Source organism: Saccopteryx bilineata, chromosome 4, assembly GCF_036850765.1.
Source record: "Saccopteryx bilineata isolate mSacBil1 chromosome 4, mSacBil1_pri_phased_curated, whole genome shotgun sequence".
In the NCBI taxonomy this organism is placed as follows: domain Eukaryota; kingdom Metazoa; phylum Chordata; class Mammalia; order Chiroptera; family Emballonuridae; genus Saccopteryx; species Saccopteryx bilineata.
In genome coordinates, this window is record NC_089493.1 from 36,050,888 (window position 1) to 36,068,242 (window position 17,355).

The following is a 17,355-nucleotide window of genomic DNA, read 5'->3' on the forward strand; positions in this document are numbered from 1 at the left end:
ATGTCAGCTTTTCCTTCCTATTTCACTCTCCTCAATTTCTAATTCTCACTCTCCGGGATCTGCCATTCCCCACCCTCCTTTGACAAACCCCTTTCCCTCTACAGACACACCTCAGAGATACTGTGGGTTCAGTTTCAGACCACCGTAAAACAAACAAAAAAAACCAGGCATGGGAATAGAGTCGTAATCTTTTTGCTGGGAGAGGGTCTTGCCTTCAGTTTGCAAAACATGCAACACCTGTGAGGCACAATCAGCGGAGCCCAATTAAATGAGGTACACCTATACATCTCAACTCTCTGCCGCAGTTAGGATTTTATCATTTCACTGCAGCTCTGTTAGCTGTAAAGCATTTGTGGATGCTGTCAGGGTAACAGGCTCTGTAGCAAAAGGAGGTTGTATTGAATTATTTAGCTTTCAGCTAATGTGGAGACAACTAAAGCTGCTGAGCTGGTTTGTAAAAATCCTGGAGTCATCTTCCACTCAATTGGGGCTTTTATCATATTAATTTTTTTCTCATGGTTAAAGACGATCAATTTTAAGGCTACAAGGAAATCTATGTCCAACTTTTCAGTTCAGTACCCTAACCCAGCTAAGGAATGATCTGACTCTTACATGAGGTATAGAATGATGTAGCTGAGGACTTGCAAGTCTAGGGAATCATGAATTTATTAATAAGTTATTTCACATAAGGCTTCTAAAAACATAATTTCTCTTTCTTTTCTTTCAAAAATAGATCAAGGATTTCTACTTGAGATATATGATCATCTCAGCTTTGGAAGTTGGCCTGTTTTTCTTGAGTTTTCCTTGCCAGAATTTAGTTCTTAAATCATTTTTTTTTAAATGAAAAAGACCTTTCTGTTTCTAACTCTGTAATAAACAAATGGATTCTTAAATGTTATCAGAAAGGGAGGATCACTACTAATCTAAAGGATAGCCATAGATATTCTTTTATCTTCCCTATATTACTAGTGTCTCTTGGGAAGTTGAGCTTAGTAAGGGCCAAGACAACAGAGGGGCCAGTGGTGCGTCCCGTGACTTTGTAATATCTGTGGAGTTTCCCCCACTTAGCACTTCTCATTATGTCCAAATGCCCACTCTCAAGAAGTGTGGCTGCAGCAGGAAGTGAAATATCTTGGCTAATGTTCAATATATAAGCTAAACATAAACAACTAAATGCCCCTTTAATGGTGAATCCTGGGAAACAGTATAATCATACTCCCAAGCAAATAACTCAGGAGGAAGGCTGTTCCGTTAAGAACACCTGGCAGCAACCTCCATTGGTGTCTCCATAGTACCTGAGATCACCCGGGCTGATGACTGGGGAGAAGCTGTCCCAGGCAGGGAGGTGGAAGAAGGACCACCAACCCTTATTGAACAATAACTTCTTATCGCAAAAAAAAAAAAAAAAAAAAAAAAAAAAAAGAAAAAGTTACGATAATGTACTGCCTCACAAGCTGCCCGTGTTCTTCCGTGAGTCTTTCTCCCCGAGATGACTCGGATGTGCCTTGTCTTTCCTCTCTGGCACCATTGGTTCTACTGTTTCCTTGGCCTGCTGCATCCCACACCACCCAGGCGTACAGGGAGGAGGACCTGGAGTCTCGCCTAGAGGCTGGGGGCCGGCCAGGAGGTGCGGGTGAGCTAGTGTGGCAGCTTGCTTGTTAATTACAGTCCCTGCACAACGCGAGTGCTTTGGGACTGCGGGCTGCGCCCTGCCAGCTTTGCCGGGTCCACCTCGACCTCACCAGGTTGGCAGACAGAAACAGGCTGGGAGTGGGGGCCTCCAGCCCAGTGCCCACCCCTGTCCTCCCAGCGTCTGCTCTCACCGCCAGAGGGAAGAAGCCTGCCTCGGAGCGCGCAAACAGAACAATCTGTTTCTCCCAAACCCGCAGCAACAGGGGCGCACTGCTTGGGCGCCCGCCTCATTCACCCTACGGCCTACGCGTGTCTTTTAGTATATTTAAAACACCTAACTATGTACAGTGGGGATGCAGGGCGGGAAAGCTGGAGGGCTCATTTTCGTGGCCAGGCTTGCAGCTCCGCGCGCAGGAATTAGGCCCGAGAAGCACAGTCAAACCCTTTACCCCGCCGCAGGGGGCTCGAGTAGCGCGCGGTTTGGGGAAGTGAGCGAGTTATGGGGCCTGCGGTGGCTCGGACGACTGGCATCTTGGGCTGGGGTGGTCCGGGGAGGCTGAGGCCGCCCGGGGAGCCTGCCAGGGGCCGGGCAGGTGTCCCCTGGCACGGAGGCTGATTGGCAGGTGAGGGAGTGGGTGGGGAAGGCAGGGGCTGGGCCTGGCGCTGCGGGAGGCTGCGGCCCCGCCTCCCCGCCCCCGCCGCGGGACTATCTGGTCCCGGCAGCAGCGATGTCCCCCGGCAGGAATGTCCCTCCTCAGATAATGTTATTTATATCTCTGGGCGGGTCCGCGGCTCGGCAGCACCAGGCGCCCGGCGGCCGCTGTGCCAGGAGCCCCGCGCTGCCCTCCTCCCCCTGCGCCTCCGCCGCCGCTGCCACCCCCGGGCTCGGGCTGGCCGCAGCTACAACCCCAACGCAGGTGAGTCTCGGGAGGGCCCGGCGGGTCGAGGGGGTTGGGTGCTGGTGCGGATGCGCGAGGCTAGGGCGCGCGGCGCGAGCGCAGAGGAGGCGCTGGGCCCAGGGGGCGCATGACGCGCGGGGCTCAGGGGACCGGATGGGGGCCCAGCCCCGGGTGCCGGGCGTGGAGGCTCTGCGGGGCCCGGGAGGCCCTGGCGGCTGCGGCAACGAATACCCTAGGGCGTGGGTATCAGCGTGGGTTTCGGTAGGCGCTTGGCGAGCTGGGTGCTTGCTTTGGAGAGACAGGTCTTGGAGTGTTGCCCTGTGACGCTGGGAGGGCGGTGAGGGGGGTGCGTGTTCTGGTCCTGGATTGTCTCCTCCAGGACCCCGGCTCGAGGGCAGAGAGGGTTCTGTCTCTAGCCTGTCCGACCTTCTCACTGCCCTCTCTGCCTCCCGCTGCCGGGTTTCTCAGCCCTGGGGCTGCTCAGATTCTCTTCTGGGGAACTTGGCTGTGCGCTCCCCGGCAGCCCAGCGTCCAGCCGGGGAGGACCGGGCAGGGCAGCGGAGGGGGGCGGCCGTCAGGCGCTGGGAATGACGCGGAGAGAGTGGCCGGGTGTAGACCCAGGAAGGAAAAATCGGAGCACCCAAACCATTCTCCAAGGGCCCCCACCCTCCCTCTCCCAAAGAGTTCGGCTCCTGCAAGCTCTATGGTCCAGTCTTCTCTCCTCGTCCTACCAGTCCCTCTTTCTTCAACAAGTTGGCCCTGAGAAATAGCAGAAAGTGGGTGAAATAACAGGAGCTTTAAAACAATCTCCAACTCCCAACAACTCGCCCAGACTTCCAAGAGTGGGGAAGTAGCTGTGGGCTTGAGCACTGTTTCCGTGACAACCAGCCCCAGGTAGGGCCTGGATTTATAGCCTATTAATATCCAAACCACTGTTTTCAGTGAGCTGTTAGCGGTGCCAGCAGTTAATAATAACAAGCTTAACTCGCTGAAGGAAAATGAAAAGAAAGCACTTAAAAAAAAAATGCTAGATGCATCAGATGGGTGTGTGTGTGTGTGTATAATATAGTGACAGTATTTTGTACTGAGAACTGTTGTGAGGAGAGGCTAGGCTGTCACCTCCAGGGAAGAGGTGGCTATGCAAAACCCAAGCCTTGAGATAGTCATGGGCTATACCTCAGTTTCCAAGGAGAGAGAGTCAGGTGGCTCCTGAATGAGAGGAGTCTGCATATTAAACTTTTAGGCAACTCTATAATATACACTAACCTACCCTTAGCTTCACAGATGGTTCCACATTTTATTTTAGAATTCCCTCTTTGACCACCTCTCACCCCCATGACGGGTCATTTCCTATTCTCAGAGGGGTGGTGGGGGGAGACTTTTACTCTTTTGCTAGGAGCCCTGAGTTCCAGAAGATCTTCAACTCTTTTTTTTTTTTTGTAAGTGCAAAAAGTTAAGTGTACCAAACACCCAGCACGCAACATAGCTAGGCCTGTGCTTGCCTGGAGGCTGTGGGCCAGTTAGGGAAAGGAATATTGGGTTCACGTTGAAGAAGAGCCCACCAGCTTTCAGCTTTGAAACCAACTGACTCCTCAGGGGTGGGTCATTTATATAGAACTTTGATCAAACTCTGAAGCGCAGCTGAAAGATATAAACCTCCATCATGAAAATGTAGCCTGTTAGACCCTTCGCTGTTGCTCCTGCCTTATCTGTGGCTCAGTCACAATGATTGGGGAGGAGCCAGGTCTGTTAATCCTGAGTTCTCGGAAGACTTGGAGTCTGCCAGTGGAACTGAAAGCACCTGAAAACTCCCAGGCATCCAGGACGGGTCCTGTGGCTCAGGCATATCAAGTTTTCCTGAGTTGCTTGCCCAGCTGAGAGCTGAGATACCCCCTTTTGCTCTGGTGGTTGTGTCTTCCAAGTGTTCTGGTGGTGTCCTCTAGCAGAACACCTGTAAAACGATTGGCTTTGGGGTAGGCAAAGCTATGGCAGGAGGCCAACTCCCACTTGGCATCATATCTGACAAAATAAAAATGACTGTTTTAGGCAAAATAGGTGTGAGCGAAAGTTTTGAACTGACTATTTTAGGCAAAATAGGTGTGAGTGAAAGTTTTTTTTTTTTTTTGTATTTTTCTGAAGCTGGAAACGGGGAGAGACAGTCAGACAGATTCCCGCATGCGCCCGACCGGGATCCACCCGGCACGCCCACCAGGGGGCGACGCTCTGCCCCTCCGGGTCGTCGCTCTGTTGCGACCAGAGCCACTCTAGCGCCTGGGGCAGAGGCCAAGGAGTTATCCCCAGCGCCCGGGCCATCCTTGCTCCAATGGAGCCTTGGCTGCAGGAGGGGAAGAGAGAGACAGAGAGGAAGGAGAGGGGAAGGGGTGGAGAAGCAGATGGGCGCTTCTCCTGTGTGCCCTGGCCGGGAATCGAACCCGGGACTTCTGCACGCCAGGCCGACGCTCTACCACTGAGCCAACCGGCCAGGGCCGTGTGAGCGAAAGTTTTGAACTAACATCACAATCTGATGGTTCTGCCACAGTTCTGAAACAGACTGTGTTTGGTCAATAAAAATAATAACAGCTTTCTTTTTTTTTTCTTCTATTTTTTATGTACAAGTGCCTATCTTGGTACCTGGGCTCTAGGTTAACCTTTGTGAAGTTAATGAGGGAATGAATGAATTCCCTCAGAAGTTCTTATTTTCACAGTAACTCCACAAGGTAGCTCATATTTATCATCATTTTACAGGTGAGGAAACAGGTTCAAGGAAATTAAATAATGTGCACACATCCCACAGCTGACGAGAGGTGGGGACAGGATTCAAACTCAGCTGTTTGGTTCCACCCTCTTTTTAAGGTTCGACATTAGGCAGGGGCTATAGAACTAAAGTACAAGTTGGAGAGATTTGGTTGTAGGATCGTTGGTTAGTTCACAGCCATTCACTCTCAAGACCTCAGGTAATAATTCTGCTCGTATCAGTCAAGCTTTAAGATATCATCAGAAGATGGTATTGAGCACTTACTTGCTCAGAGGTGTTTGGCCTTGTCCATTGTGTTCAGGTCATCGTTTCAAGGACAGAACTGTAATTTTGGCAGTAGTCAAAGCATGGATTTTTGAAAACAGATTTTCCTTTCAGCCCTGGAAGTGGCCAGAAGGGCTTGATGATGCATGAGGACAGTGTGCTAGGACAGAGGATGACTATAAAAAATTCATGAGAAAACCCTGTTGGAGTGGGAAGGGACCTTGGAGGTCGCGGAGTCCAACCTTTTGCTTGTGTAGCCACGGGCTCAAAAGCGAGACCTAACTGCGGCATTCCTGGTTCTCTATGTGCAGCTGTGGTCCATGCCCTCTGTACTTTTTATCCTTCTCGTTTCTTTCCTGTCTTTCTTGTTCTCAAGGCCAAAATTTAGTTTATTTTCTGGAGTTCTGCCTAATCAAGCTACTGAAGTCTTCTTATTCCCCCCCCCCCTTTGGCAGAGATTGTGAGAGGAGATACGGTCCAATTCAATGCTTTCATCTTAGTGAAATCTTAAAATGTGTTGGAGATTAGGCAGGAGAGAGGTTAGTGAGTGTTAAACTCTAAACTGTTCCGCAATCTCCCCATTGCCTGCTACGTTTGCAGAGGTATGTGCTTTTCCTCAAGAGGCATGCACGTTACTGTCTTGAGCCAGTACAGGTCTCAAGACCCATAGTTATGCAGCATATCCAGGGCTGTGGGGAGAGAAAGGACTTTAGGGAATTACTGGGACTATAACACCTCTTTAAACTCAGTCAATTAAATCAAAATCAAACACAACATTTTACCCTCTCACCAATACCTGAAAAGTAGGAAACATGACCAGTTTGAGGTTTCAAGTGATAAAAGTATTGCTCTTCCTTATCCATAACATTTTTTTGTTTTGTTTTGTTTTTTTTCTTTATTTTTTTTCTTTTTTCTTTTTTTTTTTAAATTTAAATCAACAAACTGATTAGTATTTCTTTTTTTTTAATTTATTCATTTTTAGAGAGGAGAGAGAGAGAGACAGAGGAAAGAGAGACAGAGAGAGAGAAGTAGGGGAGGAGCTGGAAGCATCAACTCCCATATGTGCCTTGACCAGGCAAGCCCAGGGTTTTGAACTGGCGACCTCAGCATTTCCAGGTCGATGCTTTATCCACTGCGCCACCACAGGTCAGGCTCCATAACATTTTTTTAAATAACCTTAGACCTGTAGATTAGCATTTATAAATTGACTTGGAAGGATCAAGAGAAAATAACTGTGTTGTGTGGGCTGATGAGAAATTTGATTTTATAATGAGGACTGGCAGGGAAGTTTATGGATACTGGGTTTTGAAACCACATGGATATTACTAGCCAAGAATTACCGTGAAAGAAAAGTATTTTGCCTTAAAGGTAGGTTGAATTGACTCAGTTTTCATAGACAGCCCTGTGGTTCCTGCCCCATTTCAGATAAATCTGGGGAGGAAGACTGATCGCAGCAGTCTGTGTACCAGTCTCGTGTGGCATTTGCCGGGTTTATCACAAAGATGCTGCTTTTCTCCGACAACCCCAAAAGGCAGCGGTCACGTGGTTGTGGAGATGGAAATGGTGATGGAGGGAAGGTGTAGGAGGCAGTCAGGAGAATTCACTGTCAGACCTGGCTCCACTCACGGAATTGTCAACTCCCCTTGGTAAATATTTAGAAAATGTCAGAGCGTGTTTCCCTTTGTTGCCAGGCTTATTTCTTAATTCACAGCCAAAAGATGCAATTCTTCCATTTTCAGCCAACCTTAGCTGCATATCAACCCCCCAGGGGATCTCCAGCCTTACAGCTCACACAGTGTGAGAGGCAGTCCTAGACAGAAAGTGCTTCCTCAGTGGGTTGTCTGGCTGGCTTGTGACATTCCCAAACCACCTTTGGAGATTCTCTTTCCTTCTTCTGGTGGCAGGAAATATTATGGAGCCATCTTCTTCTTACCTCAGTGAGACCTTCTCAGGCTTTGCCGTAATGTTGAATTTCCACAGTATACCTGTGCAGACCTGGCCAAGGGTATAATTACAAGGGCAATTAGAACCCAGCCATATATCATGTTAGCAGTGGGGGCACAAGTGGGGCTTCCTTTCTTCCTTTCATTTGAAAACCATAAATTTAGCAAGGGAAAAGGCACAGGGCTAGAAAAAAAAAAAAAAAGACTTTGCATTGAACTTGGCTCAGATCATCCAGGATATTTATGAAAAGAATAATAGGGCACCTTGACAACTAAAGAATAATAATTGTTTTGAATTATAGTCAGTTCAGAAGTTTCCATCACCATGAAAAGCAGGAGAAACTTGGATAATCCTGAAGGGGAATAAGTTGAAAATCATTTCCTTTTGGACCAGACTTAAATATGGGTGTGTCTCATTTGAGAATTCATAGTGCTTCAAATGGAACAAAGAATACTTGAAAGACATAACATGTGGGGACCAAAAAGCAGTGCCTGGCCTCATTCTGTCCTCCTGCCCAGTTCCTGCCTGTTTCCAGAAGCCCCCTAGGAGCTGTCAGTCAGTTTCACCTGCCATCATATTTTCTCAGGGTGGAAAAGTAAGAGGCCTTTTGTAATACCGACTCTGAACCATCAGTCATAGAGCATTAGAGCTGGAAAGGCCTGAGAGAGCCTTTTGAGAAATATTCAAAAAGAGCAAACATTAGGTACCTACTGTATACATTACACTGTATGTGCTGAGGACATAAAAAGGGATCAGATGGAGACCCACTGGTCTGGTGACTCAACAGGTCACCTGAGAGAGAGCCTGCAGGAGGAAGCATCCGGTTCAGGCTGAGGAGAGTCTAGGATTTTTCTAATGGAAGAAGGGAGGGTGGGAGGGGATGAGGTCCCAGACATTTAACCCCGAACAGACGTGCAATAGAGCATGGTTAGATTACAGAGTGAGCAGTAGGTCCATGTGGCTGTGTAGAGTATAGCCCAGGAACAGGCTGGAAATGTTACTGGAAAGACAGTTTAGATTCAGTTTGTCAAGAACATTAAAAGTCTAGGTTGAAATCAGTGAAGGCTGAGCAGGGGAGGGACATGATCCGATCCTTGTTTAGCTGAAACTCACCGGAGACAGTGAAGGAAACGTGAACTAGAGGTCAGCTAATACAAGATGGTGATCACACAGGTGATGTATAGTCCACTCGGTTTTCAGGATGCCTTCGACTGTGCGGCATCTTATGGTATTATATAATGCCTGCGTGAAAAAGCAAGGAAGATCTGACCGTTCCTACTCTACAGTCAAGGAAACAGGATTAGAAATGTATAATAATTTTCCCAAGGTCCGTCTAGTAGATGATGACAGAACCTGACTTTTTTTTCTTTTTTTTTTTCTTTTTTTCTGAAGTTGGAAACAGGGAGGCAGTCAGACAGACTCCCGCATGTGCCCGACCGGGATCCAGCCCGGCATGCCCACCAAGGGGCAATGCTCCACCCATCTGGGCTGTTGCTCTGTTGCGACCAGAGCCACTCTAGCGCCTGAAGCAGAGGCCATAGAGCCATCCTCAGCGCCCGGCCAACTTTGCTCCAGTGGAGCCCTGGCTGCAGGTGGGGAAGAGAGAGACAGAGGGGTGGAGAAGCAGATGGGCGCTTCTCCTGTGTGCTCTTGCCGGGAATCGAACCAGGACTCCTGCACGCCAGGCCGACGCTCTACCACTGAGCCAACTGGCCAGGGCCAGAGCCTGACTTTGACCCAATTTCCTAGTTCCAAGGCTGGGGCTTTGTCCAGATCTTCTCAATAGGGTAACTGAATATTCTAGGCTTTCTGTTTGAGATACTGTTTGCTTGGTTTTTTCAGCAGAACTTTCAGTCTAAGTTCATTGGTTCTGGAAAGAGGGATGGGGAAACTTGTTACAGTGTTTACTCTTTAGCCACAAAACCTCAAGAATAGTCCTCCAGAATGTGCACAGATGATATCTCAAAGCAATGGATTAATGTCAAGCATGCACATGGATTCCCAGCGTGCCGTAGATAAATGGGTTTATGTGCCTGTCAGTTATGTTTCAGCTTCTCATTCCCTCCTTCCAAATTTACTGGGCATTATTTTGCTTATGCCTCATTTTGGACTTCAAAAGTCTTTTTATTTCCAGTGATCTTGAGTATCTTGATTTGTACTTTCTTCAGTCTTCAACAGCTGTATGTTAAACGCTCATTTATTTACCAGACATGACAAAACGCTCATTTATTTACCAGTCTGATATTATGGAGTTCACGTTCCAGTTGGTGAGACAGGTACTAAACACCAACAAACCAGTGATATAAAGAAAAAATAAAGTAACTCAAAGAGAAAGAGAAGGGGTTCTACTATTTGAGGTGGGATAGATGGGAAGGGCCTCTCTGATGAGTTGATGTTGGAGAGAAAATGTGGTCTGGATCACTGAGTTTTAGCCATGTGAGAGGAAGCCACTAGAGATTGTGGGCAGAGGAGTGAGTGACTTGTTCAGATTTGTGTTTTCTGAGGATATTTCTGCTCGTCCTGTGGAAGACTGACTATGGGGGAGAAGAGTGGAAGCAGGGAGGGGAATGAAAGTTACAGTACTAGTCCAGGTTAGAGATGATGGACCAGGCTGATGGTGGCCTGGTACTGAGATGCAGCTGGTTTCTGGATAGGTTTTTAAGTTAGAGTTGATGGGATTTAGAAAGAGGATAAGTCAAGAATGACCCAATTGGTTTTTGTTTTTTTTTTCCAAGTCTGAGTGACTACAAAAATGAAAAAGTCACTTACAGAGGCAGGAATATATCTTGTCAAAGGTACTGTGGAATAGTATTTCTGATTTTTGTTTTCATTGAGGAGTTGATTTGGAATAGACTCAGGCAGAATTTAAATAACACCAAAAAGGAGGTGTTTTATTCTGACTCATAACATCTGTTTGTTTTGAAATAAAGCCTGAGATGTGCAGTTAGTTCTGTGGAGTCTGTACTATTACTTTTAGGTCGTTCTCACAACATCTCCACTATGTGACAGAGTTTAAGATATGGTACAAATAAGGTTGAAATATATTTCACTTATAATTAGAAATGTCTGCTTTTGCTGGTTCGAGCCCATACACTTTAACACCTTTGGTTGTCATATTTTTAAAACTTTTTTTTTCTCTCCTACCTAAAACTTTTTAACTTATAAAATGAATTCAGGCACATGGTTAAGTGTATCCACATTGTAAAAGAGTATACAGTAAAACATAAAGGCATCCCTTCCCCCACCTCGATCCTGCTCCTAAGGAGTTATCAATGTCAACAGTTTCCTGTATAACCTTCAAGAAAACTTCAGTGCAGATGTCAGCATATGGCCTGACGTATTTCAAGCCATAGCTTTAACAAAGTGAAAGCATTTTTGTGACTTAGTCGCCCTCAGGTATTTATGTAAGTGGCCTGAGGTCCAGCTTTCTATCCACTGAGAATCTCCCTCTCCAAAGCCATCCTGTCTTGGAACACTGTGTACATCATATAACACCATTTCTCAAACACATCTGGTGGTTTCCCTCCAGGTAGAGATGCAAATTCAAACTCATAAAGTTGACTATTAGGAGCCATTGTCATCTGGCTCCAGTCTTTTCCTGTCCTTATCTCTTTACCACTTCCCATCATAAACCCACTACTTGAACCAGGTTTATTTGCTTCTACTTACTGAGTCCTGAACATTTCTCCCAGATTTGGAGTGGTTTCCTTCAGTCATCCTGGAGGACTCCGGCCCCCAATAATCTCTCTCATCTCCAAATTTGTTAAAGGGCTAATTACATGCACTCCTTAATTGAACATAATCATAGACTTCTTTTATGATTATTATTTAACTTCTCTGTGTCCATCTATTATTTGCTCAACTAGACAGCTCTCAAGTGCACAAACTGATTTATGAATATTAGTTGTGGGTCTTACATAAAGCCCTGCCTCATGCTTTTGCAAATAGAAGTTCAATTAGTAATTTTTGAAATATGCACTTTGATAATCATCGCCTCGTGGGGTGATGTTAGTACATAGGGATTATCTTAATTAAAAATTGTCAGATGATGGCCGCCAACAAAGCTACCTTCTGAGTAGGTTATATAGGTGTCCATTTCCAGAGAATGGTACTTGGATGCTGCTCCTTTGGATAAAAAAACTTTCTAATGTGCCTGGTCTCATGCTCTTGTCCCCTCTTCACATGGCATTGCATCTAAATGTTGGAGTCAAGGTGTTTTTATTTGCCCCTAAATGACCAAGAATAGCTATTTAATAGCAACCATGCAGTTTTTAAAAATGTATTATTTTAAATTATGATAAATATATAAAAAATTGCCATATTAACTATTTTTAAGTATTCAGTGGCATAAATTCATGCACGTTGTTATGTGCCATTACCTTTCATCTCCAGAACTTCTTTTATCTTCCAAAATTCAAATTCTATACCCATTAGACACTGAGTCTCCCAATCCCCCACCCCCACCACCTGGCAATCACTGCTTTACTTTCTGTCTCTGTGAATTTGACTGCTAGGTACCTCGTGTAAGTGGAATCAGTGTCTTTGTGACTGGCTTATTTCACTTAGCATAATGTTTTCAAGGTTCATTCATGCTGTAGCAAATGTCAGCATTTCCTTCCTTTTTAAGTCTGAATCATATTCCATTGTATGTATTTTTTACATTTTTGTTTATCCATTCATCTATTGACAGACAGTTGGGTTGCTTCTACATTGTAGCTATTGTGAATAATGCTGTTATGAATGCGAATGAAGATATCTCTTCAAAACCCTTCACTTCTTTTGGGTATATACTCAGAAATATATATATTTCAGTATATTGCTGGATCATATGGTAATTCTATTTTTAACTTTTTGAGAACCCAAATGATGAAATTTTAATATTTCTCCCTGGTGTTTGACATCTCCAAAGGGAAGGGCAAAATCTATTAACATCCTCACCTTGGGGATTAAATTGAGCTTCAGAATTGTTTGAGAACACTATCCTTTGGGGATGGTTTGTCATCAAAGTTCTTATATTAGTTTGCCTATTTTAAAATTTTAGACGTTTAGAGGACAGCCAGGAGATGTTTCATTTTCTTTGTAAAGCATGCAGCCCCAACTCAGGTGGGGAAGGGTATAAATATAATGTGGTGATATATTTCAGCCAGAATATCTCCTTGAGCTAGATGACAAGAGCCTGGGCTGCTTCCAGCTCCCTTTTCTCCTGCTGTTTACCCTTGGGCAAAGAACTTCCTCTTTCTCTGACATTGTTTCGGGGGGGGGGGGGGTGTGAGTGCGTGTGATGGTACCTTAATATTTATTATTATTCTTAAAAAACGTCTTTGTAAATTTCCTTGTAATGCTGAAGTTGGCCTGTTTTTTATAGCCTTGCCCACGAGCCCCTCTCCCCCACTAGGACCCGGGGGAGCCCTGAGCGTCTCCTCCTGTGTATTTTGCACCTTTGTCATTCCTTGGTTCCAGACAGATCATCTTGTTTTCTAGTTGTCAACTTGCCTACTTGCCTTCTACATCATTGGACCATGCCTCTTGTAATAGGGAACTGGGTCTGTCTGTCTGTCTATTTCTTTCTTTCTTTCTCTCATGCCCAGCATCTAGAGCTGTGCTTGGTATATAGAGGGGAGTGGCTCAAAAAATAGTTATTGTTTAAAAAAATAAAGAATGAATCTTTGAAATTATATATAATTGAGTTTATATTATCTTGGAAATGAAGCATTATAATAGCTATTATAATAAGTCAACATTATGGGGTAGGCACTATGTTGAGAGCTTTTATATGTATTTGTTATTTCTATTATTATGCTAATTTGACAGATTAAAAATCAGGCTTACAGATGTTTGTTTATTCAAAATTACACAGCTAGAAGATCAAAGCTAGACTTGAACTCTGATGTATTTATTATAGAGTGCTTGCTTAGAATTACCACACCCATCATATTTGGGTGGAGATCAACAATCTATGGCTCTTAATTCTAAGAGTTTCTTTTTTCTCTTTGATCTTACATTTTTAATGATCTGAAATTAGGAGGGTTAATTAGTTGTGTACCTGTTTATGTTGCTTTATCTTTGCAATGATTTAACCTAATAGGTTTAAATCCCCTTATTAGTTTTTAATAAATAATGAATGTTCTGAACTCTACTTCCGACATAGTTCTTTGACAGCTGAGGATGAAGATGCTAATTAGCTGTGCACAATATACGCACTGTCACAGGCAGCTCTCCGTATTGCTGTATTAAAACCGCTTCAGAAGAAGTCTGGTATTGTCAGATACGACGGTCACTCTCTGGACCCAACTCCTAGCTTCTCTGCAGTATCTGACTTTGGTAACTGCTCTCTTGCTTGGAAACAATGCCCGCCCTTGGCTTCTAGAGCCTGGGCTTTCTTTTTTCTTTCCCAGCTTTTTTTTTTTTTACCATTGCTTCTTTTTTTTGCTTGTTTCTTCCTCTCAACCAGTTTTTAGCTGTTGGGTTTGCCAGTGCATCTAAATCCTTATCTCTACCTCCAACCTCCCCCCTGGGTTCCAGATCTGCTTTACTGCTGTCAGCCAGCTGTCTTCCGTTGGTTGTAGCAAGAGGTCTCGGACTCACTGTGCAGCAATAGGACCTCTTGGCTCCTTCCTTCAGCCCCGCACCTGCTCTTCTGCTTGTTTTCAAAGGTGGGTTCATGTTGTCACCCGCCTCCTGAGGAAGAACCTCAGCAGCTTTTTGGTTTTCCTGCCTTTCACACTTCCATATCCGGTTGGCTGCACTCCTGTTCACTTTTCTCTCTAAATTTTTCAACTTAGTTCCTTTCTTTCCATTTCCACTGTTGTTCTTCTTATGTTTGAATAGTTGGCCTTTAGCCTCTACCTTTCTAACCCATCTCACACCCTGACCTCAGAATTATTTTTAAAAACATGAGTTTGACTGAGTCATTCAACTGCTTTAAAACCCTCAGTGGTTCCCTGTTCCGTGCAAATTAAGTTTAAAGAGGCGAGCAGGGACCTTCACAGTCAGCTTCACCCCCTCTCCACTTACCCTGTGGCTGCTGGAGTCTGGTTTAATCTTGGGGTGCATTCTCATGCCTCTGTGACTTTGCTTGTACTCTTTTTCTGGGTCTGAAATATCTTTCTCTCTTTTCTCAGCCGTGAACTCTTATACATGTATCCCGAAGGCCCTGCTCAAGCACAATCCCTTTCATGCTTTCCCTCTTCACTGTCCCAGGAAGACACCCTCTCTCTCCTCTGAGTTCTTTTTTCTTCTTCTCCAAGTGAGAGGAAGGGAGACAGAGAGACAGACCCCTGCATGCAGACCCACCCAGTAACCCCCATCTGGGGCCGATACTCTGCCCTCTGGGGCCATGCTCGGAACCAGGCTATTTTTAGCACCTGAGGAGGAGGCTCCAGAGTCATCCTCAGTGCCCAGGACCAAAGTGCTCGAACCGATCAAGCTGTGGCTGCAGAAGGGGAAGAGAGACAGAGAAAGAGAAGGGGGAAGGGTGGAGAAGCAGATGGTTGCTTCTCCTGTGTGCCCTGACCAAGACTTGAACCCAGGACACCCACACACTGGGCTGATGCTCTGTCATTGAGCCTACTGGTCAGGGCCTCTTCTGAATTCTTAAGCTCTCACTTTTCACAGTGTCCCCTTCTTGATCATGTACAGGTCTGACTCTCCTCTAGATTATGAGTTCCAAGGAGAAAAAACATTTGTTTGGTGCCTATGGGGACACTGGTGTCTAACTCAGTGTTTGGCTAATGTGCAGTGCTCAAGAAATGCTCATAGAATTGGGTGTGGAGGAGTTTAAAGAATATTCAGTGCTGAAAATAATTCCCCAATTTTGACCTATAGAAGATTATGAAGAAGAGTTAATGGAAGGCACTCACTGTTCGTAGGCTGCGGATAAGGAGAGAAGAGGAAGCTTTTCGACCTGAATGGAGATGATCTCCCTACCTCAATATTTCTCAAATGCTTTCAGTTTATCAAGGGAAAAGTAACAATGATTCTTAACTTATTCCATCAGAATATGTCTATTGCTAGAAAAATTTAGTTATTCATCCAGAATACAGTCCCTCCCACCTCATTTCTCAGAGAATGTTTGAGGCTGACCCTCAGAATGCAGCTATGAAAGGCTCTCTGAGTGGGTGTTTCAGACCATATACACAAGATCTGTTTTATAATGGTGAAGAATCAAGAAAAACATTTCAGAAGAGAGACCAAAAATTCCTGTGTAGAGGTTTCATTTTTTTTTTCTGGGTGCATTTATCCTTTTGTGTTCGTACTTAAGGCATGTCAAAGTAGAAAGTACCTTGGAAAATCTTACAGCGCTTATTAGTTGGTTTGTCCTGCCCTCATTTTTGCCTTCCCCGGACACACAGTTTCACCAGTGGCTGGACTCGCCGGAATATTGCTTACTCAGGCCTTCGAGTGTGTTTTGTTCCTTTCAACAAAACTTTCTGTCAGTGATACACCCCCACTGCACAGTGACTGCTCTCTCCTTGCGCTGTGATTGAGAGGAGCTGGCTTTTGGCCTCTGAAGGCGGTGAGGAGCCGCTAGGCCTTTATAAATACACAGAGGGGGTCTGAGATGAACTGATGAACAGAAGACACTCTGAAGGTCTTGGAACGATGTGCCCAGGATAAAGAAGGGCAGAAGACAATGTTAGGCCTTGTGCAAGGGACCTGAGGGGAGAGAGACAAAGAAAGGGTCTCAGCCAAGACAACTGAAAGGCCCAGAGAGTTCTAAGGGGCATAATGAGGCCAGTGGTAAGCAGACAACAGGCAGCAAAATTGATCCAGAGGTGACAGAGCGGGGTCAACTAATAGCAGCTTCTAGAACTTCTAGAATGCAACAGATGCCTGTGATGGTATTGTTTTGTCTAAGGTTACTATGCACAATTTACAGCTAAGGTTACTAGCAGGCCGGGTACTGGTTGATGGTCTGGCTGCACACTTTTTGAGTGAACAGGGTTGGTTTACTTGGTAGTATTTAGCTGTGCTCTAATCTGGGGTTTTCTTATTTAAAATCTAGGCTACGGTTAGGGTTGGTGGATCAGGCTGAGCCTTTCTCTGCAAGGTGGATATGTGCATTTTATACGTGCTTCCTGCCACTGTTGGGAAATTTTGATGTCTAGACATTCAACTTCAAGTCTGAAGTAGGAGGGACCCTACTGTGGGAAGTTACCAGAAGATTGGAGGTGTTTACCGGCCTAGAGAGTGAGATGCTATGGTTGAACCAAAGTGAACTGTTCTGGAGTAGGAAATCAGTACTCTCTTCAAGGTGGAGACCCACATCTATGAGGACAGATGAGATTGTTTGCTTTCAAAGCTGTGTGAAGTCCCTTTGCCCAGGAGACTGGAAAAATACCTGACTGGCCAGTCGCTGGGTGTACAGGGTGGGTGTGCAGTAGAGTGGGTAACCTGGTACCGTGCCCTCAGTGGAGCAACTCCATTGGCAGCCTCGGATTAGCGGCTCTCCCTGCTTCTGACCCAGAAAACACTCAGAAAATGACTGCAGTGAAATGCATCTTCAAGGTGAAGTTTTCAGTTCAGGTGGGGAGAGGAATGCGGAGTTGATCCCAAGGGTTCAATATCCCGAATGTGTTGGGAGCGAGCTTTGTTTATGCTCTGACCCACAGGAAGTCACTTCACCTTCTCACCTTGTTTTCCAGCAAAGAGTGCCTTCTGCTTGTTTTGCATAAGCCTGTGCCTCCTCTGCAGAAGAGGCACAGAATGAACTGGGAGCTATAAAACTCCTGGCGTCATAATTCTTTGCAAACAGCAGAGTGTCGTGAGCAGTGTGTATTTGGGGAGCAAGTGGTCTTTACAGCCAGCCTAGGCTTGGTTTCTCTATAGGTAAAATGGTGGGAGTGCTTTCTCCTTGAAATG

At 45.5% G+C, this 17,355-nt stretch overlaps 1 protein-coding gene across 5 annotated transcripts in view; it reads left to right on the forward strand.

Moving 5' to 3' along the window:
- The first annotated feature begins 2,390 nt into the window (after nucleotides 1-2,390).
- Nucleotides 2,391-17,355, forward strand: part of SPTB (spectrin beta, erythrocytic) — a 135,764-nt gene continuing 120,799 nt past the window's right edge. For 4 of the 5 annotated variants that reach the window (XR_010731069.1, XR_010731068.1, XM_066273133.1 and 1 more), the window contains exon 1: nucleotides 2,392-2,549. The gene's annotated coding sequence lies outside the window, so the exon portion shown is untranslated. Of the gene's footprint in view, nucleotides 2,550-17,355 lie in introns of all 5 variants that reach the window. The other variant, XM_066273136.1, reaches the window with a different exon arrangement.